A 25,341-nucleotide genomic window follows, 5' to 3' on the forward strand; every position below is an offset into this window, starting at 1 on the left:
GTTTTCATTTCCCCAGCCCAAAAAGAAAACTGATTTTACAGTCCTGAAAAACTTCGGTACATATGTGAGTGGATAAGCCATGCAAGCAACTCAAAGGCATAGAAACTCCTTCAATTCCTCTATAACATCACATATCTATTTTTATTTTAGAGGAATACATGAGTTAGTCATCAGTGACCTTTGCAGACTACATTAGAGTTAGAGGCAAAAATTTCCAAAAAAACAGCCACTTGCATAGCATTTCGAATATTACCCTGTGTTCCCTGTCAATTCTTCTCTTTTTTTGACATAACTTTTGATCACTGTCATATGACTGCAAGGTGTACAAGAAATCTGTCTCAGTTGGCCTTTCTGTCATGAAACACAAGATGTTTTACATGAGGCGGTTCAGCAACTCAGAATTAAGACAGGACCATTATCCTTTAGGTACCTATGGGTTTCACCTGCTGTTCTGATTCATCATTTCTCTTACCTGCCAGAGTGCACTGAAACTTCCACTAGAATTCTTTTGCCTGGTGTTCAGTGAAGGTCTCACATGGGACACCTGTAGACCAAGGGTATTAATGGAGCAGGACCAATCATTCCTTCAAACAATTCAAAGGATCTCTCATGCCTTCTCCTTTCTCCTACTAAATAATCAGTTCAGAACGAAGAAATACATTGAGCAAGATGACTCAAAACTAAGAGTTCTCAACCATTTCAAGTCATCAGCCTTTCAAATTCTAGGGCAGCTCTTCAAGTGCAGCTGAAAGCAATCAGTACAAATACAGATTATTCTATGAAGAGTCTGTTTGATGTCTCCTTTTCAAACTGCTGGGTGAACTGTACTACAAGCAAAATCAGGCCAGTGATTCTATGATTTAAGAGCATTCAACATTAGAAATCAAAGAAACCAGTCTCCTGTCTCACTCACATGCTTCTGAACTGCTATCAAACCTGGGGTGCAGCATCTCATCTTTCTAGCATAATATCTACAACATTTTGCTATTTCTCTCTCAAACACCTCTTAAGTTCTTTGATTTTCAATTCAGTTCAAAACAGGGTCAGTACTTTTTCTTTCTCTATCCCAGTATCTGCTGATATTTTAGGGATATCCAGATGAAATGGACAGTAATTAGCTTTCAAGGGGCAGACTTATAGATTTTACTATAGGCAAATCACTACTCTCAACATTTTAAATGATGCTGAAAAAAAAATTCTCACCAGAGTCCAAATGTTCTACCAAGAAAATTGGGCTAGCACACTTAAAGCACAGAAGTTACCATAGCCAAAAACATTCACATCTGGATGCTTTTAACATTGTCAGCATGGCCAGACACCGACTTGTATCTGGGTGTTGTGCAATTCCTGCATGAAACTCAAACTCACACCATAAATCCAGAAGAAGCAGCCTAAAATTCTGCCATCACACCTTTTCTTGTAAATTTTCAATTCTAGAGAACTTCTTCCAGCTCTAGGGTTTGGAATAGCTTGTTTTCATACCAAAGCTGTCTTCTCCAAACTAAGTCCTGTATCCTGGCTGAGTTAGCTGGAGTTAAATCAGCATAAAACTAAAATAGCACAATGGAAAGTCAGGCCTACTGTTAAATCATGCTTCTATTTTTATCTGGCAAATCATTTAAACATGTGCTTGAGATCCACAAAACTTAAGCATATGCTTAAAGTTAGTCCTGTGTTTACATGCATTGCTAAGTCAGGGCTTATAAATCAACAGATTTTGTGAATCTGGCTGAAATTTTGTCATTTTTAAAAGAAAACACACAGTGCTGATCTCCACACATGAAAAGCGAATCATAGGCTCAGGATGCAGAAACTTGCACATCAAGCAGGAAAAGCTGAGTACTTGCATTTGGGCCAAAAGCTCACACAAACCTAGAGGAAGGAAAAGGAATACTTCAGGGAGAACTGTGACGTGTCACAAAGCAGGAGACAAAATTTGGAGTTAAGCAGGTTCAACCTTAGCAGAAAAGGGATAAAAAAATGGTGGTGTAGGTAAAGTCAAGCTTTATCTAGCCTAGCAGTTTACCAGCAACACTGTCCCAAAGCAGATACTTAATAGAGACAAGATGCAGGCCATGAACAGAATGGTCACAGACTTCTAGTTTCTGGCCTTCAATAGCTTAGGGCCTTAAGCCAACCTCCAAGCCCACACAGGGCATTGTTTAGTAGCCTCTAGATGATTGGATCCTACAGGATTTTGGCTGATCCTATCTTAAATTTATTTCATTTTGCCGTTCCCAGTATTCATCATCACTTCCACAATATAACAACAACAAAGTACTCCTTTTATTCTATGCTACTATCCTTTTAGTTTCTTTAGCACCCCTAGTTCTTGTGCTATAAGGAGGAGGGAATAATTCATTCCCATTCACCCCTTCCATATGACTCACAATTTTATGAGCCTCTGTCAAATGCTTGTTCAGTTTTCTGAGCCGAGGACCACTACATTATTTAGACTTCTCCATTAAAAAAGAGACATTTCACACCTCCAGCTGTTCTTACCGCTCTTCTCTATATCTTTTCTACTTCTATACATTTTTTTTGAAATTGAGTGAGAATTTCTGCATGCAGCAGCCAAGATGCAGGAACACTATAGGAAAATCACCATCTCTCCCTCTCTCTCCTGTATGTAGTGCAGTGGCATAAGCTGTTTGTTTTGTTCTCAATTTTTCCAAATAACTCAAAAAATGTCTTTGCCATTCATAGGACTTCTAGTACTGGTATGATGTTTTGGGAAAATCAGAAACAATGACCTTATTAATAATTTTCCTGAATACAAAAACCATAGGAAACATAGCTACCTAGAGGCATGAATGGCCAAGATTATTTTCCCCTGTATTGTTTATGTATATTGACATTGACTTTTGCCTGCCACTGTACTGCTGAGTCTCTCAAGATCCTCCTGCAAAGGACCAAAAAGCTTTAGTTACCAATGTCATAGTGATTTTTTTGCATGAATCAACTCCCTCCCCTCCCTATTAATTCTTTTTTTCCAGGTAAGACTGTTGAAGAACGCAAGCCCCCCGCCCCAGAAACACTACAAGGACTGCCCCCCAAAAGGATCACTATAAGGAACATGAATATTTTCTATTGTGAAAATTGGCTAATTATAGCTACCCTTTTCTTCATACCCTGGTGAGACCTTTTCAAAATCCATTCAAAACCCCAGGTACGCTATATTAAATATCACATGCTTCTCCAGGTGCTTATTCATTCCTTAAAAAACTCCAGGGTTTGCTATGCATGCCTTTAATTTACAAAGACAATGTTATCACATCCACAATATATCGTATTTAGGTATGCTGCCACTAAATCTGTTATAATTTCCTTTCAATTTTTCCTGGTACAGAAGACAGACTTGAGTAGTCTATAGTTTTTTTATCCCTGCTGGAACACTTTTTAAGATTGGTGTCACATTTTTTACCTCCTCTGGGATCAAGGCTGACTGAACCCAAAAGTTTCATAGCAGGGTAATTTAGAACATTTGAGTGAATATCATTTGTCCTGGTGATTTGTTATTGTTCGATTCATTGATCTGTTTTAAAGTCTGTCCCATTAACAATTCAATTAGAAGCCATTCCTTGCGCTCAAACCTTGGGTGGTTTCCTATTTGCTATGCAGCCATTGCCTTCTACTATCTGCTATACAGTGATATTACTGACCTCGATTGCTCCTTTCACACCTTCGTCATTTGCTGAGCCCACCATTTGCAGCCAGACTGCCGGCTCCTGTTTTATTTGGAAGAGCTTTTTTTTACTAGTTTTCATGTCTTTTGTGATTCACTCCTCAAACTCTTTTAGTTTGTGCTGTTGTAGTTCTTCATTTGACTTGTAAGAAATTATATTCCTCCATGTTTTCTTTGTTTTGGCATGATTTCCACTTTTTAAAGGACTACTTTTTATTTCTAATGGTCCCCCTTACTCCACTGTTTAACCATAGTAACTTTTTTTGGGTTAGGTTTATTTCAGTAACTGGTGAGGTATGTTTTCTCCAACTTACAGGGATGCTACTTGCACTCTTAGCTTATTTACCTGTCATGATCTTTGGGGTTTTCTTGATGTTGTTATTCCTACAAAAGTATTGAATTTGACCATGTAATGGTCGCTACTGCCAAGCAACTCTTCAGTGCAATAGCTATAGTTTAAATGGTCTAAGTCAAGAGCATCTTTCCCCTTTATTGGTCTGTTTTAAAATGTTGACTAAAATTTGCTCTTTATGTCCTAACTAGGACAGACGTCCTCCAGTCTTTTTTCTTGTATAGTATTTTTCCATTGCTCCGGATCTTTCTAGTATTTCATGGATATTGTCACTGCCATGGTCAGCTGTTTAACAGAGTGAGCTTATTATAATGTTTTTTTTTTTTTAATTTGGCATAGAAACTTTCAATCCATAGAGAGTGGGTGGTAAATTATGATACAGATAACTGAATTATCTCTGATTTCCAACAGACTGTGAGTCACTCCTCCAACGGCAAAATCTATTCTTGTCATTTCTACATAATAAGTATCCTGATAGTACAGCTTTGTACTCCGTAAGATTTCTGAGAGGCCAGTACATTACAATTCACCCATCCTCATTTTAGGTACATTTAATATTTATAGAAAAACGCAGATACTTTTAGTCTTGGTCCAGCTGCCTATCTGTGCATGCCTTAACTCTGTATTTGCTTAGACTGCTCTACTTTATTCACAACCTGACCTTCAGTGGTGGCTGTCTTACCTTTCAGTGAGGGCACAGAGCTTTTAATCTCAAATTATTTTAAGGACTCCCCTAGTATTTGTTCTCATTCCCAGTGCCGCTAGCCTGGTTGCCCCATTTCAGAAGACACCATCCCTCCCATTCATTCTTAGTGTATCTCCTGTTTCTAAGAAGTCTGAATAATCCTTTCTTCCCACACCACTTCCTTAAACACACATTGCATCTCTGCTTGTCTGTGACAAGCATTTCTTGAATGCTGTAATGGAGATCCTTGTCTTTACCATCCTTTCCTACCAAAATGTTACATTTCATCTCGTGGAGCTCTCCCTTATATTTTCTTGACAACAAGGAAGGTTACTAGCTCCTTTCCAGTATATTCTCAAAGGCTGTCCTGACACCACATGATACAAAGCCTCCAGACCTTAGGCAAACTACCACATGCTCCTTTCTGGCCTCATAATCCCAGCTATCAATTCCATGCAGCATCACAGCCTGCCTCTCCCTACCCAGTGGGATGGTTGTCCTTTCTCCATGTGTCGCGCTTAAGTGGATACACAAAATAGCCCTCCAGCAAGAGAAAGGGGTCACATGAACAGCATCTTTTGCACACGTTTACTCATTCAGACTGAAACACAATTTTATGATTTGCCTTATTGTCTTCTAAACTCAATCACCAACAGCAAATCAAGCCAATTCTCCCATCCAAATCTCTTCTAAATGTTCATTGTACATTCAGCAGCCAGAAAACAGAAAGCTTCTTTTACTGCACATTTAAAACCAGCACAAAAACAGGTGAACATGTGTTTTCCGCGGAGAAATTCTGGTTCTTATACTTCCTATCACCATAGTCCTCACTTGCTTATGTTTAGGAAAGTTTTCTTCCATTTAGAAGCCAATCTTTTGGCAATTGTGGTTTTCAAAATTATTTTATTTTCTAAAGACTGACCCTGGGTTTAATTTGCAGACACCACATGCTATAGAGCAGATCAGGGAGTTTGGCACAGAGACAGGAGTTACCTTCACCCTTTGGACAATTAAACATGAAATGCAAAACCCAGTAAGGCTTGCATTTAATCCTCTTTGCACCCCTTAGCCTCCTGCCAAAGATAAGAAACCCTTCTCCTCTTAAAAGAATAAAAGATTTCAGAACACATCACCAACTCGTCCCTTCAGCCCTCAATACTGACAGTATTATCTCTATACATAAAGCTTCTCCCCCTTTCTCCAGCTTGGCAACAAAACCAAAGCTCAATGAATATTTTATATGTGTGTGGTTAATGGAGCATTCTGGCTCTAGTCCATTAGAAACCTTACACAACGGTGTATTAACTGCTTCTCAGTGTAACATTTTGAGTCTGTCCAAAAGGGATATGTGTTTGCCAGTTGAGCCAACACACTGTTATTGTCTTGTCAGCCTAGTTCCTGTCTTCAGTTCAAGAGTAGGGACCCCTGCCACAAAAATTTGCCACCATTGTGCTCCCTGCAGAAACCAAAGAAGATTAGCCCAGCTCCAAACTATTCTTCCCTCTATATTTTGAGGTCTGTATCTTGTGTGGGGTAGAGAATGCCTGCGGTCTTTCTCCTTCAAAGATATACACAGGGATAAGCAATCGCATCACAGATTAACACAAGGGTAAATATAAAGCAGTTAAGATGTGATCTTTAATTTTGATGGAAACCAGGCCTCCATATTCTTTCATCAGCTCTGAAATTTTGGCCTTAAAATCCACCTGACTGATTGAAATATTAATAGCAGAACGACAACTTTTGACAAAGTACTTATCACCTTCTCACTTTAAAAACCTTCTCTGTTCCTCAGGGCCATTGTAGGCAGAACACCATTTCCATCAAAATCAGCACAAATTCATCTCAACAGACAGATGGGCACAGATCACACCTCTTAAAACAAGGGACAGTGTAATTCTACCCTGCACATAGGCAACATCCATGTTAAATGGTAAAGAGAAGATAGCTGCTGGATTTCTTTGATTAAGAGCCCTGTGAGAGTTAGGGGTGCAGATCTGAATGCTCACCTACACCTCCCCAATAGTTTGTGGAGAGCGCAGGAGCTTCCAAAGCATGAATCATCCCAGTCTAAGGCAGATGTCTAGAATAGGTAAGATGAATGGCATGGGCTGTTTATCACTCCTCACCGACTAAAGAGAGAACCTAGATGACAATCTTAGACTTTATGTCTAAGTTTTAGATAACTAAAATCAGGTGAGATGATTCCCAGCCCCAAGGTCTGCAGACTCATTTCCAGGCAAGCCACAGACCCTGACAGACTTAGGGCAGAAAACAACCAGATAAAGAAAAGTGCTGATGTGGAAGGACTGATCTCATTCCTTCCCTGCCTGAAAGCAGAGAGAGCTTATGTTTCAGAAGGCAAAGCCTGTCCTTTGCTCTCTCATCATTGCTGAAGCACAGTGGAAGAAAGGGAACACCATTGTTTCACTTTGCAGGACTCCGTGGTGCATTCCACAACATCTACATGAGGTTGTCACCATCCAAGAGGTGCTTGGGTATAACACGCCAGTAAGCAAGGCCCAGAGGAGCCAGGGAGAGACTGTTGGCCAAAAAAAAGAGATAAGTGAAGGCTTTAGAGATAAGTGAAGGCTTTCAATATGTAGGGATCACCCCTGGACAAACAGTTCCTCCTCACCCAGTAGTGCCTGCGCACCCATGACTTACCCAAATAAGCAGTGGTGGCAGAGCCTTGAGCTGAAGAATGCAGGGAGAGGGCTGAAAGACACATGGTTAAGGAAAGCTCTGTGCAAACTTTGAACACATTTCCTATTGCAAGTATTTGGGAGATAAAGCAATAGTTTCCCCAAGAACATTGACAGGACCACCATGTCTCATATCATGCTTAAGAAATGCATAAATATAATCAAAAGCCATAAATTTGACTGACCAGAAGCTCAGCTGCTCTGAATGCAGCTCTGAAGTCAGGCTGTTTCTCTCTCCCAGAGGCACACGCAGCAAATCAGTCATTCTACTGGTAGATAATCCAGTTACCAGCCCACTTTCTTCTCCCTCCCAGATCCCTCAGCTCCCCTCAACACTTTTTTTTCACCCCTTCAGAGCTATTATCAATGGAAAGTTTTGAGAATTAGCCGAAAACAACCAAAGCACCTAATTGACTGAAGAAGGGAAACGGCAACTTCCATCATCTCAAAAAGCTGCACCTTTCTCCTACTCATCTCAAAGCCGAATAAAGGAATTAAAAACATAGCCTGGGGCAGCCGGCAGAGATTTACAAGAAGCAGACATTAGTTTTCACTCTAAAGGCTGGGCGTGTGCACTGTGAGCCAGAAGGAGCAAACACAGAGAAAGGGAGCAGAAACATGAAGTCTTTACATTTAAAGAGGAGGAAAGAGAAGGGGAAAAAAAATATCAACAACCTTTAAACCCTTCCTAAAAAAACAAAGATCATCCTGGCAACAAGAAATGCTACCCTGCTTTGTTTATTTATCGACACAAAGAAAGAAGTAAGTTGGCACCTCAGAGGGTATTAAAAGCTAGTTTTTTGCTGACTGAATGACCTCAGCCGAAATATTTTCCATGACAAGAGCCCAGAAGACGCTGGCACAGAGTCAGACAATAAGATTTTCAGAGTGTATTTACATTCTATCCATGGCCCCAGGCTGTTCCAAACCCATAGGCAGGTGCTGCCTTTATCTGTTCTTTGCTCACCTGGCTCCCTAGCAAAACTTTCTGAGGCCTGCGGCTCAGCTGCCTTAACTGTTTGTTGCCTGGTGCTCGGAAAGCTGAGGAGCTTCAGAGACATCTGCAATCCTGGCAAATTAAGATGGCAACTCCAGTCACCCCTCAAAGCTGACCAGTGAGTGGTGCAGAAGGAGTTTTTCCAACAAGCAGAGGGAAAATGGTGGTGATGAAATAGTAAGAAACAACTAAAAACTAGACTAATTCATGCTGAGAAAAGAGATACTTTTTAAAAGAGAAAAGGACAAGGTGGTTCTTTTGGGGATATGTTGTATTCTCCATCACTTGGGATCTTCAAGCTAGGTCTAGATAGCTCTGTAAGAAGAAACACTCAGGATCCTGCAGAAGATTAGAGGAATCTGTCACAGTTACAGCTCCTAGCCTTGAAGCCTGTGCGGGCAAATATGCCACTATCAGGCAGGGGATGCTTACCAACCTGCATCCCTACAGCAGTGGACAAAAGAGAGGGAGTCAGGCTAAGCCACAAAGAGCCCCAGGGCTGTGTCTCCTGGCTCCATGGCACATATTCCCTACATCACAGGCTTCCAGCTACATATTCTCCTGACTTGGTCTTCAGCAGAACTATCTGTTCCATCCCTGCGGTGGAAACAGCCTCCTCTCTGCTCAGTTTAATTTGGCTTCTAGTGCACAACTCCTCTCTCTTGAGTAATAAGCCTCCAGGAGATGCTGCGAGAGGATACGCCCTTAATACCGTGCAACCAGGAAGAATGATAATTGCACTTTTAACAGCACTATGTACAAGGCAGCCACCAAAGCAGAGGAAGCATGAATTAAAGCAGGATGAAAAGGAGGGCTTTACCATTTACCTAATAAGGTACTATTCATGCTTTTGGAAAGCTTCCCTGCAGAAAGATAAGAGAGAGAGCAACTGCGTCTGAAAAAAGAAAAGCCTGCCTGCCATCTCACAGCTCTCTTGTCATGCTGGACAAGATTCCCAGCCTTCAGCTGCCCTCCCTTTCCTATCTTCTTACCATGTGTCCTTGATTAACCCATTTCATACCCAAGTCAGCTCCCACCTGCCCCTGTGCATGGCTCAGGTCTGGCCCACTCACACATGCCTTCAAATTGGCTCCCTCCAATTCCATCACCTTCACTCAGCTAAGGAAAATTTCCTTTCTTCTTCTCTTTCTCTCATTCCTGTCTTCCCTACAAAGTTCTTAAATTCTTTCCAGGCCTACTGTGTGCAAAGCACGTCCCCTTTCACATCCACCTCTAACCCACACCCATCAGCTCAGTAATGCCACCCCATATCAGATAGGATGCAGACGTCTGCTAACTGTGCTTGTAAATTTATTTATGTATATGTCTGGCCTCACTTTTCACCCAGGAAACCAAATTGTGACCTTACTTTCCAACAAATTTATCATAATAAATTTTCACTCATGAGCCTAAAACAATGTGGAGTTTTAAACATCTTCCTAAAAGTAAATTAACCACTGGTCACTTGCATAATATGTCACTGTCCTTTTCAATCCTGTCCAAATAATTATGATAATTTATAAATATCTTGCAGCCTCCGCCATTTCTCAAGTTGTTTCTGTGCGTGCTCCACAATGGAGCTGCACGGGACTTGCCATGCTGAGAAGTACACCTCCAGGAAGGCTTTCCTAACAGGCAGAAAAACAAACAAAAAATCTCTCTATCGACCCAGATCATATTTCGTAAAGCGTTTAGGTGCACGGCAGATGGACCCCTAGTGGGAATTTCAAAGGCTTTTGATAAAGTTAGACAATTCAGTCCCATCAAAGTCACAGCAATTCGAGTACCCAACAAGCTGAGGGCCCGTGAAAGCTCTGTATGGATCTTCAGGAACCAAAACACCTTTGGAAATTGGAACTAGGTGTTAAACTTTTTCCTTGGTGCCTATCTGTGGCTAAGATTAGATGCACACATATGCTAGGTAAGACCACCACACAAGTAGATGTGCTGAGAATACCTTTCAAAGATGTCCCTTCCCTGGCTCTGTACTCCCAACCCAGCATCATTACTGACTGGATTAAAAAAAATAAAATAAAATAAATCCCCCACAACATTACACTCAATCAATCCATCTGTAGTTGTCCTGGGATGAAATAAATATGCTCTGAAGACCTCCTCTCAGCTGGAACAGTTAGGCTAAAAATGGAAGAAAACATGAGACTAACCAGGTACTGCACATGCTATCTGCCACCTCCCACTCCCAGCAGGAATTCCAAGCAATGCCTGCATTACTGCATTACAACATAATGTTGCTACTACAGTCCAGCCCAAGGACAACTTTTAAACAATGTCTCGCCGATAATCCTGTAAGGATTTTCAACTCTGTCCTGTATAGCATTTTAATTACTCACACTGTTTCAGGAGCTCAATCATTTACGGAAGGTATTTTCATCCCACTAATTGTAGGTTTCCCCAAGGACTCTGTACAGTATTTCATGTCCTCGGTGCTAATAAATGCTTTAGGAAAGTATTTTGTGCATGTATGGTCTGGGGAGGAAGGAGGAGAATCAGGGAAAGGAAGATTTTTAGTCTTTAAACAAAAAAGAAATTCTGGCTGTCAACTTTCAGGAAAGAAAATTTTAAAAGCAAGATCTCAGATAATGTTATAACAGCCTCATCTAAGTCAGCAGAACCTGCTATTTCTAATGATAATAGGATGCAGCTATACCCCTGCACTGGGAAAAGTAATTTCATTAGTTAGTAGCTAAAGGTTACATCTATATCACTAATGGCATCCATCCTAGGGAGTGATTCCCACCCTCCCAGGACAGGTAGTACAGCGTATCTCGTGCCAACACCACCCAGGGCTAGCTTGGCTCTAGAGCAGACTGGCCATGCCCATAAGCCATGGCACTTGGCCTTGTGGCCATAAGAAATAGTAGCTGCCTAAAATAATTTGAGAGTTGTGTTGCATCGCAGGAAGGCAATGTTTTTACAGCATGATGCTCAAGGGCTGTGTTGCATGCCCTGCAGAAAGGGCTGGTGGTGGCAGGGTACGGCCAAGATCACAAGGTCTGAGATAGCATGGAAGGACAGCGAGGGGCAGAGGGAAGCCAAACCAGGCACAGTGCTGCACTGCCTGCAGAGAACACTTCTGCAGGTCTTCTCTTGGTGGGGTCTAGCTGGTTCAGCCCAACACCAGACAAAAAAAAAAAAAAAAAGGGCTGGGGGGCTAAGATGTCCAACAGCGTATATTTACTGCAGGCTGACATCCCTCTGAGCAGGCAAACCATTAGAGAGCCAGAGACCCACAGTCTCTAAATACATTAACTAGAGCTATGCATTTTAAAGGAAAGAAAGAATAGAGATTTTCAAGTGTATCTGAATAGCATATCTGAAAAGCAATTATTGTATGCTACTGCATTCCCTAGAGTGGTGGTAACATCATCCCTTCCCTCCATGCCAAGCAAATTTAGACACAGCCCAAGGAAAAAACTGCAATTCTAGTGGAAGAGTTGCTGAGACCTGCCAAGTCCCTGGAGCTCACAGCAGTGTGAGGGGGATGGAGATATAGCAGGTGGGGGTCTGTAGCCCAAAGGAGAGCCCCTTTTTCCAGACCCTTCCTATTGTGGAAGCACAAAGTGCTCTAAAGTGAAGATAATGTTCATTCAGCCTTGTTTTCCATGATCCTGTAATGGTGGAAAAGGCTCACAAGTACTGTCCCACAGAGGAAGGCACTTCTGCATTAGATGAACAGTGGTAACCCTCCATATAAATGCTCTTACTTACGTGAAAGGTAGATTTGGACCTTGGCTTATAACAGGGGCTGTGAGCTGATCAGCAATAAATTATCAGATTGCTGTACCTCAGCTGTGACCTTGAGTCCTCAGGAAGAAGAATCTTTGTAATTATGATCTCTGGACTGTTGTGGTATGCTGATCCCAAGAGGCAATTCTGGTTTACTCTGGCTTTTAACAAATGGGAATCTGCATCAACCAGATGCTTGCATTAACCAGCAAGCATCTTGCTAATTATGTCTGAAAAAATACCCAGTTGAACTGGCCCAGGCCAGCCAGAAGACCCCTACCTGCATGAGAAATGTCCACTTGGATGTGAATTGGCTGCTCAGGTCATGAGAACGTGCAGCAGCTTTGCCAGTCCCAGCTGGAGAAGGGGCTTTCTCCAGCAACTCTTTTTGTAGCTCTTTATAAATATTTTTCGATGGCAATTAAAGGTAATGGATCTCAGCACTAGCTAGGAATTAAATTGAGTGGAGCTCCACAATCCAAAAATAAAAATAAGGACAAGACAATCCATTGGGAACTTCTTTGGACTTTGGGTGTGTTTCCATTCAGAACGATGACAGGGACTGCAAGGACAGGACCACTGAATCAATTACCTGAAAGAGTGACCTGTGGGTCTTGTTCTGAAAGCAATTTTGTCTGGAGAGAATTCACTCATACTACCTGCAGCCCTGTACCTAGGCACTCTCACCTGATGTACCTGACTAGAGTGGACCAAGAAATATTCCAAAAATTGAACTTTTACATCCCCCGCAGGGGTACAAAGCACAGAGCAGATGTCATGACTCAGATACTGCCTGGAACATATAATGAGGATATTAAACTAGATCATCATTTTATAGGTTACTTTATTTGTTAATTGAAAAAAAAAAGAAGAAGAAAACAGAGAAGCCAACCAACCTACATATTTGGCCTTCAGACGAATTTTTGGTTTTACGTGACAGCTTTTTCCCCTACTTAAAAATTTGCATAAATACTGTCAAGACAGGACACGCATGGTAGAGAATATGCAAAAGCCAGAGCTAAGCCCAGCTGCCTGCCTCTCCCACTGTGCTCTGCCAGGACAGCGCAGATCAGCTGGGGCTGCTGCTGGGAGCAGTCCCCCCTTCTGCATGCCACTAGGGCAGGGACTTGGTCCTGCTGGCACACAGCCTTCCTTTTAGTCAGCCATTCTTGGTTAGAAGGACCCTAAATGGAGAGCCTAGTTTCAGTTCGCTCAGCCCTTTTGCTGCACAATCACTGTGATGGTGGTGAGGGCAGAGGGTTTTGCTTATTTTCCTGTGGGAACTGAGAATAATAAGTCATGACATGACCTCCCTGCCAGGAGGCTGCTGCTGTTCCTCTTCCAAGAGGTGAAAGCAAGAGCAGCATGCTAGGGAAAGACGAGAACACTGAAAGGAAGGTGTCAATATGAGGTTGTCTTTACCCACACAAGGGCACCCTGCATGATTTCACACAGATTTAATTCAGCTGCTGCAAACTCCCGTGCAGGCACTTACTTGGGGTGCAAGGAGGTTTATTTCTGCTAACAGGATTAGGAAAGTTTTAAGCTAAACCAAAAGAGAAGAATGCACACAAGCTCTTTCACAGCTTAGAAAATAAACAAATACAGAGCAAATCTGCCTTTAGACATGGCCAGAGCAACCAGCACTCACTTCCCAGCAGCCCTTCACACAGAGAGTATTTTATCTAATGCCATCCTCTTGGCTGCTTTTGCTGCTGCAACCCTACCTTGCCACCCACTCAGTACAGAAAATTGCTGCACTTTACACCTACATACTGCTAAATAACTTACATCACTCCAAAATTTGGCCCAAGTAGCCACACTGGCATATGAAGAAGTGTACAAAACAGCTAAGCAAATGTTTTTGTCCCTCTAAGATGGCAGTGGGCAGCAAAGCATGCCTGTGCTGTGAGACCCTGGCAATGCGTTGCAGTAGGAAGAGCCAAAGGCAAAGCAGGAGGAGGCTCCAGCTGCTACACAGTGTTCAGCACAAGGAGGCTATTGCCCAAACCAGGTCCCACCAAGGTTTCCAAAATCCCTACTGGTGGGAAAACACCTCCCATTTAAACAGTCACTTTCCAGTGAGGACACTTGCACAAGTTAATTGAAAGGGCATTTGGCACCTGTCTGAGTAATACTGCTGCTGTCCGTACTAAGCTCTGCGGCAGTTCAGCTGGAGGTACAACGTGACCTAGCAGTGAAAGCAAAGTTTACTGCATCCTCCTGAAAGGGCAGGGTGGATCTCCATCTGCAGGGTGCGGTTGCCTTGAGATGGAATTTGGTTGGGACTCGGGGGTAATAGCAAGAGTCCCGTGATGTTCACTCTTGAGAGGTGAGGATGTTGGTTTTACATTTTTTCCAAAAGGTTAGGAGTTGTGGTAAGCCTAGGCATTCTGGCATGTCAGCCTGTGCTACCTAAGGGGAAGAGCACCACCTTCTGAATTACCAAGTCAAATTGACTGTAGCAATCAACTTTTCCTTCTAAGGCCCCATCCAAAAACAAACAGGCCCAACCCTACTTAACTTATGAGATCATAGCCCAAGGCACTGTAGCTGTCTGGGACATCACTGCCTCACCCATCATCTACAAACATCAGTTGTGCAGGGACGGTACAGATCTCTCCCAAATTTTACATACACAGAGATCTCTGACCAATGACATAAGCCCACTAGAAAGTGCCTGCAGCACCTCTCTGAGGTGGTAGGTAACCAGCAGAGCCATGGAAATAAGGACAGAGCAGTGGAGTCATCAGGAACGTGTACTGTGCAGAGCTCTAACCTCTCCTGGCTGGCTCCCAGTGAAATCCTCTTGCCCAAGCTGGTGCTTGTCATTCAAAGGCTGCCTTTTGTGAACCCTGCTGCACCAATGCCTTGCTGCCACTCAGCTCCACTCACAGTAGCACATTCATCTTCCCATCATCACTTCAGAACCTATTTGCATTGTTAAATCACTAGAGAAATTGGTTTTTTCCTTGATATCTTCAAATGAAAGCTGCTTGAGTTCTTTTGTTAAGGCATGTTACTACCCTTAATGGGTTTCTCAAATACGTAATCCATACCTTACACTTCAGAAGTCATAAAGTCTTATTGTCCTATAATTCAGGCCTGGCCCAACACCCCTGAAATGAAAGTAAAAAGTTCTCGTTCACTTTTTCTTGGATCTGGCCTTTTCATAGCATTGGTTCTGACCTCAATGCAGAAACCTTCACCACCGCTTAAAGACGTAACTTTATTCATCCCTACCTTACATGTGACAAAACAGAGGTATGACAAGCTGCAGAGATTCATGAAAGGTCAGGCTGTGACTCTAAGCTGAGATCAGAAGGTCTGGACCCAAGATAGCTCTTTAGTCACTATCTATCACTTTCCATTAGGCACTTTGTAACACAAAGAACCATGAAACACAGAAAGAAAAAGAGAAAAACAGCTATTAGTCCTCTCCTAGCGAGGGAAAAAGTCCTGCTGCCTGAAGTATGTAACTGGTACATTTGATAACCATTTCATAAGTCTCATAATCTTGGGTATTCTTCCTGACAGCCTTGTACCTGGAAATTAGTTCCGTTCAACAGTTTCACTAATAAAACCAAATTAAATAATTGAGAATATATATATTACTTCTGCAGGCACCAAAGCTAGGAAGAGCTGATATTATATACAGCAGAGGATCAGAAATCAAAATGATGTTGATGATCTGGAAAAATGGGGAAGGAGAAGGTTTAATTCAGTAAAAATCTGTGCAAGATACTACACCTGCAGAGGCGTCCTTCCCCCTGCTCAACATTGGTAAAGTCTCAACTGGTGGGTTGCCTCTAGCCTGACCCACCCTTCAAGAAAGACGTGGACAAACCACAGAGTCCAGAGAAAAGCAGAAGGCTGGAAAACTCAATCTCCAGCAACTGCATGAACTGGGGTTCTGGGCAAAGGGAGAGCTGGTTAAGGGAAGCAGATGGATATCTTCAACTGTGCATAAGGTCATGCAAGAAATGGGTTGGACACCAGGGCTTCCAAGCAGCCCTCCTTCAGTGGCTGTATGATAATTTCACTTTTAATTCCTGGTGTCATTTCTGTAATAATTGTATGCTTTATGGTTAAGAAAGAAGCTTGAAATATAATTTACAGGTAATATAAAGGTTAAAAAAGCTTGAAAAAAGCTTGTCTTGTGTCATGTTTTGGCTCATGTTGGATGAGAAGATCTAGAATTTTTGATCACCATTTGGCAATGCTTACTTGCTTCCCTAAAGGGTTTTAAAATGGCACCAACATCATATTAACCGCATTACCTCCTCCCATTGTCTATGTTTTACTGACGTTGGTATCCTGAGCCTGATGCAGCTTTCCAAAACATCCAGGCTGCACAGGGGTGTGCAGCCCCTCTCTCTATTCTATTGCAACTTAGCACCAAATTATTCCTTACTTTTCTGTGGAACTTTCTACATCTCAGTCTGATCTGCTCTGCACTGACCTATGTAGGTCTTGCAGCACTCTTCACCTCCCAGATTTCACTCTCTGAACCCAGCAAGCATTAACATTCAGAGTAAGTTTTCCCTCAAGGTATGAGCTTGGCTTTCTTTCAGAGCAGTCTCATTTTCCTACCTTCGTGCACACTTGCATTTCCTTAAAGAGCTTGAACACCCATTAAATAGGAGAGTCTAGATGACAAATGTTAAAATAATTTTTTTTAACCAATTCTCATTCAGTAGGACCCTACTTCCCTGCAGATGGACACCGTTTCCAGCCTACATAAAAAGCTGTAGCCTTACCAACACCAGCATCTCATTTTTATCCTCATTTTCAGTTCCTTGTAGACAACAGAAAAAATAGCAACTTGTGTGGATCACATCTAAAACCACGTGCATAAGTTCAAAGATAATTAGCCTTTTAGTTTCTAAATGCTGTGCAAAGCACACATTTAACAGCTAAAACTGATTTTAATCTTTGCTTAATTCTTTTGCCAGAGAGTCCCATTCACAATGAGGCAGCTGTCTAAATATCTTGGCCCCTTGGGGCGAGGAGACAAGGGAGCCTTTTGCAACGCTCTTGAGTGACCCCAGGTGGCTACTCCCCCCGCAGCACCCAAAAGCAACTTCCAACTAGTCTGGAGGTAGAGGATGCCAATGGGGTTAGACACCCAAAAAGGCCATTTATCTGTAAAGTGAAAAATTCTCACTTTCCTCAGGTCAGGTAACCCTTCTTAAAGTCATAACAGAAAGTCGGGTGGCAAGAGTGGTAAAATTAATGCAAAGTAATGGCCTTATTAGTGAGGAAGTGCATGGATTTACACTCTACTGCCTTCACACAGGCTAGGTATGAAGCCAGCAGTCACCACATCCTTTGCCCCATAACAGGGTCTCCCCCTTGGGTCAAAAAAGCCCTCCAGGCCAGAGGACAACTGCAAACAGTGGGACAATTGCAGGTTTCTGGTACCCAAAACCACAAGGCTATTATATTTTTCTTTCACAGCACCTTTCAAAGCTTTGCCATGCTATGAGCTCCTGCTTATAATTACTCTCCTTAAAAGCAAGCAAATAAGACATTTTTAAAATCATCTCAAATGTCCTTGTGCAGAATGCGATTAGGCATTAGTTTTCTACAGCGAGGCAGCATACACACATCCAGAGAAAGAGATGACGCGAGGACACAGCAACAAAAAATTCATGAATCTGCTCTCTGCAACAGGCAGTAGCCTACACTAAGGTTTATTTACTCCAGTGTCTTAATACACTCCAATATTTAGGGTACCAAGACATTTCTGTGTAACAAGATGATTACCCTGCATGCAGCATACGTAATGTACTGAGATGGGAAGGAGCTGAACCAAGGAACACGCTTAAGCCTGTGGTGTGATAAGAAAGCATGCTTTGTTCCTTCCTAAAAGGCTGGTGCACTCCTCAGCTGCAGACCAAGGCTGACTATCATTTTAGTATTAAAATGCTTATTATGGGTTGTTGGTTTTTTTTAATTTTGCTTGACCAGTTTCTCTCTTATTGGCCCTTGGGTTCTAAAATATAGGGAGTGGCATAAAATTTGCATTAACTTCAATATGTTCCTGACATTTAATCAGGCAAGGCTTTCAACTGCAACCACTTGCTAGTTCTTTCCTCCCTCAGACCCTAGGAGCCCAATGTCTCCTGTGAGGAACTGAGATGAGAACCAGGAAGCGAAGCTGAGAGAGGAGAGGACCCAGGTTGCCAGAGACATTTGGAAAGCAAACAGCCACAACAAGATGACGTTTGACTTTCAGGCCCATGGTCAGACAGTCTAAATGTCAGTCAGTGCCTCTGACAAATATTTCACATTGGGTGGCTCTCTGTGGCTCCCTGCTCAGCACCATGCTGTAGTCCCAGGAATGACTCCTCAGAGACATGGTGCTGATCAGGAGTACTAAGGGCTTAGGAGTTCAAATGCCCTCCAGATGCAGGGAGTTTTATATACCTAAGCTGTACAGTTAGCTAATAGCTTGCACAGCACTTTGAAGCAGGAAAGCTCTAGACAGAGGAACATTAGAATTAGTCATATGAAAGCTATAATGAAGAAAAGTTTTTTGTTTTTTTTTTATTTTCCACCAGGTTCCTTGTAGACTTAGCATCTCCAGGTCTAAAAGAGTGTTAGCTCACACAAAAATTATAAAAGTCTCATCTTGAATAAAACAGCCAATGGGGCTCAGAAATCATACCTAAGAAATGTTAGCAAGGCTTGCCTAGAAACTAAGACTTAAAAAATAACAACAAATCCATCTGGGATCCTTCAGACTTGCCTGGGAGCCTTTCAGTCACCTTCATAAGAGTTCACACCCTCACTACGATTATACAAGCCCTTTTCTCTTGCAAAATCAAGAAAACAGAGTCTATCACAAGACAGGTAATAAAAACATGAAAGTGACAGCTTTAGCCTCAACATTGCTACTATTCCCAATTTGATATACCTTTATCATTCAGGAAATTCTACCCTTTCCTTCTCACGTGAAGTTGATGGGTGCTGAGGGCCTCCTACAGCTCACCGATGTGCTCAGCACTTGCAGGATACAGCTTCAGATCAGTGTTCTCAGCTGGATGGATAAAAATACAAATAAATCAAACCACAACCAAAAAAAGCCTCTGGCAACCCAGAAGAAAGCTGATAGCCATTATATTCATCTGCAGGATGCGAACTTTCCCTGTCCTTACTGATTTCTCTTATTAAGCAGTCATCAAGCACTGATAGGAATTTTTTGCAGGAAATGGGAGTACAATGTGTTCATAAGAAAAACACCAATAGAGCAGACAGCCAATATGAGCCACTTGACATTTCAGGAAATTAAGTTATACTGTGGTCCCAGCAAGACCTACAAGGGAACTCTTTGGAGACCCGCTATGCTTTCATTTCAAATGTGACGGCCACATGGGCTAATTAAGGGCAGAAAGCCACGTGTGCTCTGTCACAGCCATCCTGCTGCCCTTCCTCTCTCCCGGCAGCTCCTACGCTGCTCAGAGCCTGTGTGCCTGAGACAGCTTTGTCCTTTAGGTGCTGGGCGTGATGTTCTGGGGGTGAGAAAAAAGGAGTATTTGGAAGGTCAAAAAACCCCAGTGAAAACAGTAATAAAATTTCAGAGAAAGCCTCTGAGACCTCTGTCAAAGAGAACTGAATGCATTTTTTGGGATGCAAAGTTCAAAGCCTGAAGCATCTCACCCCTCAATGACAGACCACTTGGGGATTGCAGGTATTGCAAGTACAAGCTGGGGAGTCAAGGTCAAGCACCGAAGCTTACAAACTGAACAGCAGCTTTATAGGTTGCTTTTGTCCACATCATTGCCAAGAGGGCAGAAAGGATGAGGTTGTGCAACAGCTGTGTGACACCAGGCAAGCAAACAAAACTGAGGCCTGAGGAGCTGAAAGGACCTGCCTAAGATCACCCAGCTGGTGAAGGGAGGATCAAGAAGCAATCAGTGTCCCCCAGTCCCCACCCTCCCGGCAGAGACCTGCTTCTGAAACAGGACCAGTCAGGGACAAATCAAATCCAGCAAACTCCACCCAGTGAAACATTATGAGACTGTAAAACCACACAGCTACAGACCAACCCAACCAAGAACCAGTCAAAAATTTTTGGGGAAGGGGTGTTTGGGATCCCATCATCTTCTGTCCCCTGTAACATACACTCCATCATTTGCAATTGGCTCATACAGGGAAGTCACGCAAAGGTAAAACACAATTAAAATACTAATGCTGCAAACATTCACCTTCATGTAGGCGTGGAAACCTTCAAGTTTCCTTTTTATTATACAGATGGGATCCTGCTTTTCATTGGCACAATAGAAAATAGCCACAAAAATTCCACACAAACAGCATCAGATCCCGCGACCAGCCTCAACACGCAGAGCGTCAGTAATAAAACACACCCCTACAGGGATTTAGTACTTTGGCTTGTGCTTGGCTGGGGGACTTGAGCAGGACTTTCACTCTTCAGACATTAAAAAAATATTAATTATAATCAGATCTGTCATTATTTCAACCCCCACACCCCCCCTTTCCTGTCAGCAAAGGGGAAAGGAGCCATGTGCTGATGGGATTGTGGTTTTGCATGAACGGGATGGGGCTCTGTGTGTGTGTGTGTGTGTGTGTGTGTGTGTGTGTACACTGCATCTGCCCTGGAAATCAAACAGCAGCTTTAGAAGGGGCATCCTGGGAAGAGCCCTCAGGTGCCAGAGAAGAAATTCAGGGAAATATTCTTTTATTAAAACAATTACAAGAGCCGCTGCATGTACTTCCTTATGCACCCATGCAGGTATGCCCCCCTTCCTGTCCATTGCACGCATTCCCTCCACCACAGACATTCTTGCACAACCAGGTGGCGAAGTGGCTTTCAACTTAAATCTGTGCAGAAGTCCTTCTCCTACAAACGCATGGCAGACATCTTTGGTGCATTTTTTCCCCCTCACACCTACTGTTCCCAATGAATGCCGTGCCCTGTCCCACCAGAAGAAGGTGAGTTTCCAAACTCCACGTGCAGGGGAGATCTTATGCCAGCGCCACAAGTGCTGCAGCCAAGAGGGCAGGCTGGAGAGTACAGAGGGTCTGAAATGGTCAGCCAAGGCAAGGACTTCCCAGGGATCCCTGAAATACTCTCATTTCCTATAAACTCCCTCTTCCTCCATTTCTAACTGTCTTTTCCCATGAACTGAAGCGGTCGTGTCCTGCAGCACCCTCTAATTGATTATTAAGTGAGGGGTAATGCACCAGAGTTTGTGACTTAGCTCTTTGCCAAACACCTCTGTGCTTATTCATACGCATGGAAAAATAAAACAACAAAAAAACATCCAATTCCCCATAAAAATTTGCAAAGCTTCTCCCACAATGCCTGGAAACCTTCTCACTAGGGTCCTGGTTAGACTAGTTGCAAGGTGTAATTCCTGATTTTCCACTGCACCCTTCCGTTGCATTGTCACTTCTCCCTTCCAGCTCTACACTACCCACAAGTCTGAGCTATCCCACTTTGGCCTTTTATCTAGTATCTAATCTGGAAGCTTGACTGGGGTGGTCTCCTTGTTAGTTGTCTGTGTAGCATCCACCAATATGGGGCACTGATCCTCATCTAAAGGCTCCAAGAGGGACCCTGTGAACCTGGAATACCAAAAGAACATGCAACTATGCTGTCTTTCATCAATAAGCCTGCAAAGAGGCAAGAAAATGCAGACACACTCGTGTTCCTCCTTCCTTTTACACATGCTCCCCCTCCTTCTCAGTTTACCTGCAATGCAAATAGAGTTTGAGAAGAGCTCAGAGCTCCAGGCAGGACCACCAAGCAGGGCCAGGCTGTACATGCCGTATTGTGACACACCCCTATGCTTCCCACAGGCTGCAGGTCTTAATCTGCAAATTGATCTAGATGGACAATTACTAGAAACATGGGGCTGCATGACGGAGTGAGGCAGGAGGGAAGAGACACAGTGCTGGAGCCTAATACAAAACCCATGGTCTAAACTGCCAGCTTTATTTTCACCTTCAGTGGTGCTGCTTACACTTTCACCTAGCCCTGCACCCTGCCATGGCCAAACAGGTACCAGATGCTGCTCTTCAGGTCTGTTAGCATAACTTTGCTTTGTGCAGGTGTTGGCAATCACACCTGCACACAAAACAGGGCAAAATCCAACCTAGGCCAGAAAGCAATGCTCCAAGGTGATCACTGGAGGCTACATTTCAGCTTGCATGTCCCACCCTGCACTGGGGCATGGTGATGCCACAGCATATATGGCAAACACCACCTTAATTGAGGCAGACATATTCTTTACCCTCTGTAGCTGGTCCACCCATGAGAATAACCTCCTTCTGCTCCAACAAACTCTCTGTTCACTTAGGGTGCTGTGGGAGAAGAAAGAAGGTGTGCTACAGGCAACTGCCTTTGCCCAATTCCCTTTGCCTTTGGACAGGATGTCCCCTCTCTTCACACAAACACACTCTGTCCCTTGCAAGCAGGCTCCAATACCAAAAAAAGAGGGATATTTTGATCAAGACCCAGCCTGAGTAACAAGAAATTTGGAGTTTACTCACTTTTATAGTTAGACTTGCTTGGGACAATCTGCTGCAACCCACTACGCTTCAGATTCCCCATACGGAAACTGGAGTGATATTAGACTTATGAGGCTCCAAAAAATCTAAAAAGAACAAGGGTTAAATAGCTGATGGTTGCTAATAAACCCCAGTAACTCCCCACTTGCCTCAGCAGCATCTGTACAGGCAGCTGATATCCAACTAGCCTTGGTAAAAAGAAGTCAGTAAGCAGACAGAAAACCTTTTGACCTGCAAGACAGCCATTGCTCTGCCAGTGGAGGCTCACAAAATACTCAAGTATCTTTAACAGTGGTTCAGCTCTCAGATTTAAGGAAGGGTAAGAGCATCTGCAATGGGCTCAGCAGGATGTGTAAAGGTCTCACAGAAACATGATACCTAGATGGGCTAAGCATTAATGTCTGTGAAATGTTTCTGTAGGGGCAGAAAATTGGCTGAAGCCATGAAAGATCTAGCTCAGCAGCTCAGTCAATTGCCCAAAATAACAAGGTGGTGGCATCTGGGATCCTCCCCCACCAAGCCCGCCAGCAAATGCCCCAGCAATCCCAGCATGCGTTCATCCCTGTCATCACACTTTGCTGGGCATCAGTGGTGGACAGCACCCCACCCCGAGAAAACATGGGCATTCTTGGCACTTCGCCCTGAAGGCAAGGTCATCAGACACGATGATGAATTCTTTGCCTGGCATATCCACAGTGGTATGCAGGGGAACATGATCCTGCCCCAGGCAAGAGCCAAGTTTGATCAGGGCTGATCGCTCCAAGATCTGTCCTGCAAGGATCTTGCAAAGACAGTTACTGGCCACCCAGAACGAGCCCAGAGACGAGAACGTGAAGGTTTCTGGGGAGTTCATCCAAGTATCCCAGAGGTATGAAGCAGAGCAGCAGAAGCAGCAGAGCCCATGAGAACAGATGCTCTTTCTGGTCGGAAGCATAGTGGAAAGTGGCACTTCTCCCAGTGCCCTACAATCCAGCATGCACAAGTCACCATGAATGGACACAGCAGAGCCTTCCAGGCAACCCTTCCAACTTGGCACTAACTTGGCCTCTGGAACAGAGGAACTCTGGCCTTTTCCAAAATGATCTGCCTGACACAAGGCTCAAATACTTGGCTGAGCAGAGCTGGGATCCACCCTCATTCTTCAGACACCCTCTGTGGGACCTTGAAGGGATCCTGTCTTCTCTTCATGTGCTCCAGTCTCCACTGGATTCTCCAGGTCCTGTCTTCTCACTGTGCCCCAGCTGTCCTTTGAGGACAACAGCCCTTTCTCGCCTCAATAGAGAGCTGTGCTTAAACTCGTTAACACTAAGAGGACACTCTGGTAGCATGGTGGTGGCCTCACCACACCCCAGCCATCTCTGGGGCACACATCTTGTGAAGATTTTCCTCCTTTTGCCCTGCAGCAGCACAGCAATGCCATCACAGATGCCTTGCAGATCTGCTGAGGCCCACAGGGATCCAGAGGAGTCAGGACAGCAGAGGCAGGTCAATGTGCAAGGCCTCCATGGTGCTTCTGTACCTCCACCAGCCCTAGGAAGGGGGGTCCCACATCTGCAAAGGTGCCCACGAAGTGACAGCTCAAGTCCAAATTATACTTATTTTCCCTGTGTGCTAAATGCATCTCAGTCTTATGTGTTGTCTTCTCCCTGTGATGGAAACCCACCCTGCTTCAGCCAGTGAAGAACAAAGGAAACTCCAGAGGCAGCAAACATTAAGAAAACCCTGTCTTAAAGCCTCCCCCCATGACATTTTCCCCACCACCATCTGTTTTGCAAATGCAACAAACTAAACTCCCTGGTAGCTAAAATCCTTGCTTCTCAGAAAGTACATGCATTCCTGTGCCAAAGTAAACAATCTCATGGCTAGTTTACATCAAAAAAGTGCACTAATTATATCTTAAGCAAAGGAACAACAAATAGGTTGAAAGGCTGCCATAGTATACTCTGTGGAAACATTCCCCAGTAAAATAACCATAATGGAACCTTCAATGCATACTCAGCCTGGCACCCTTACCTTCAAAGCAGCTAAGGATGTACGGACCTAGTCTTCCTACAGCTGTCACATAGGTTATACTCCAACCAGCTTCCCACTATCACTGCAGGTTTAGTGGTGGTGTGCTTCAAATGGTGCAAGGATTTTCCAGTTAACATAAGGAGAAGGGATTACATGGTCCTGTTGGCTGGCTGTGTGGGAGAGCTGGTTGCAAGCTGGTTGAGGGCTGCATCAGGTGCAGGAAGCCATTGCAATGCAATGTCGGTGCACTCCCTCACAGGAACATGACAATGCGGTGATGGAGAAAAAAGAAGGGAAAGAACTCTGTTTTCCTCACATGGACCTTCCTTTTTCTTTGGGTTCATGTGCAAGCATTGAATTCTGGGATATGAGCAAAAGTCCAACAACTCAAGCCAAAACTGATCCTCAGCTGGTGCAGACCATCTGTTTGAGAGTAGAAAGGGCCAGGGAGGAGAAAGCAAGTCTCCCATTTCCACACAAGTCTGTGAGCTGGCCTGGTTTTGGCTTTGGCTTTGATGATTCCTGAGCTGGGGGACCATCTGCTTCAGGAAGGGTTGTAGCACCACAGCTCCATCTGGAGTCTCAGGTTTGGCTGGATGCAGGCAGAGGACAACCCCA

General features: G+C 43.6%; 1 long non-coding RNA gene across 1 annotated transcript in view; it reads right to left on the minus strand.

Moving 5' to 3' along the window:
- Positions 1–285: 285 nt before the first annotated feature.
- The window catches only part of LOC142059830 (uncharacterized), a 47,269-nt gene continuing 22,213 nt past the window's right edge, over positions 286–25,341 (minus strand). The window contains exons 5-7 of the long non-coding RNA XR_012661526.1: positions 22,693–22,796; positions 19,094–19,216; positions 286–544 (exon numbers count right to left, since the gene is read on the minus strand). This is a non-coding gene — a long non-coding RNA (uncharacterized LOC142059830). The remainder of the gene's footprint in view (positions 545–19,093; positions 19,217–22,692; positions 22,797–25,341) is intronic.

Source organism: Phalacrocorax aristotelis, chromosome 7, assembly GCF_949628215.1.
Source record: "Phalacrocorax aristotelis chromosome 7, bGulAri2.1, whole genome shotgun sequence".
Lineage (NCBI taxonomy): Eukaryota > Metazoa > Chordata > Aves > Suliformes > Phalacrocoracidae > Phalacrocorax > Phalacrocorax aristotelis.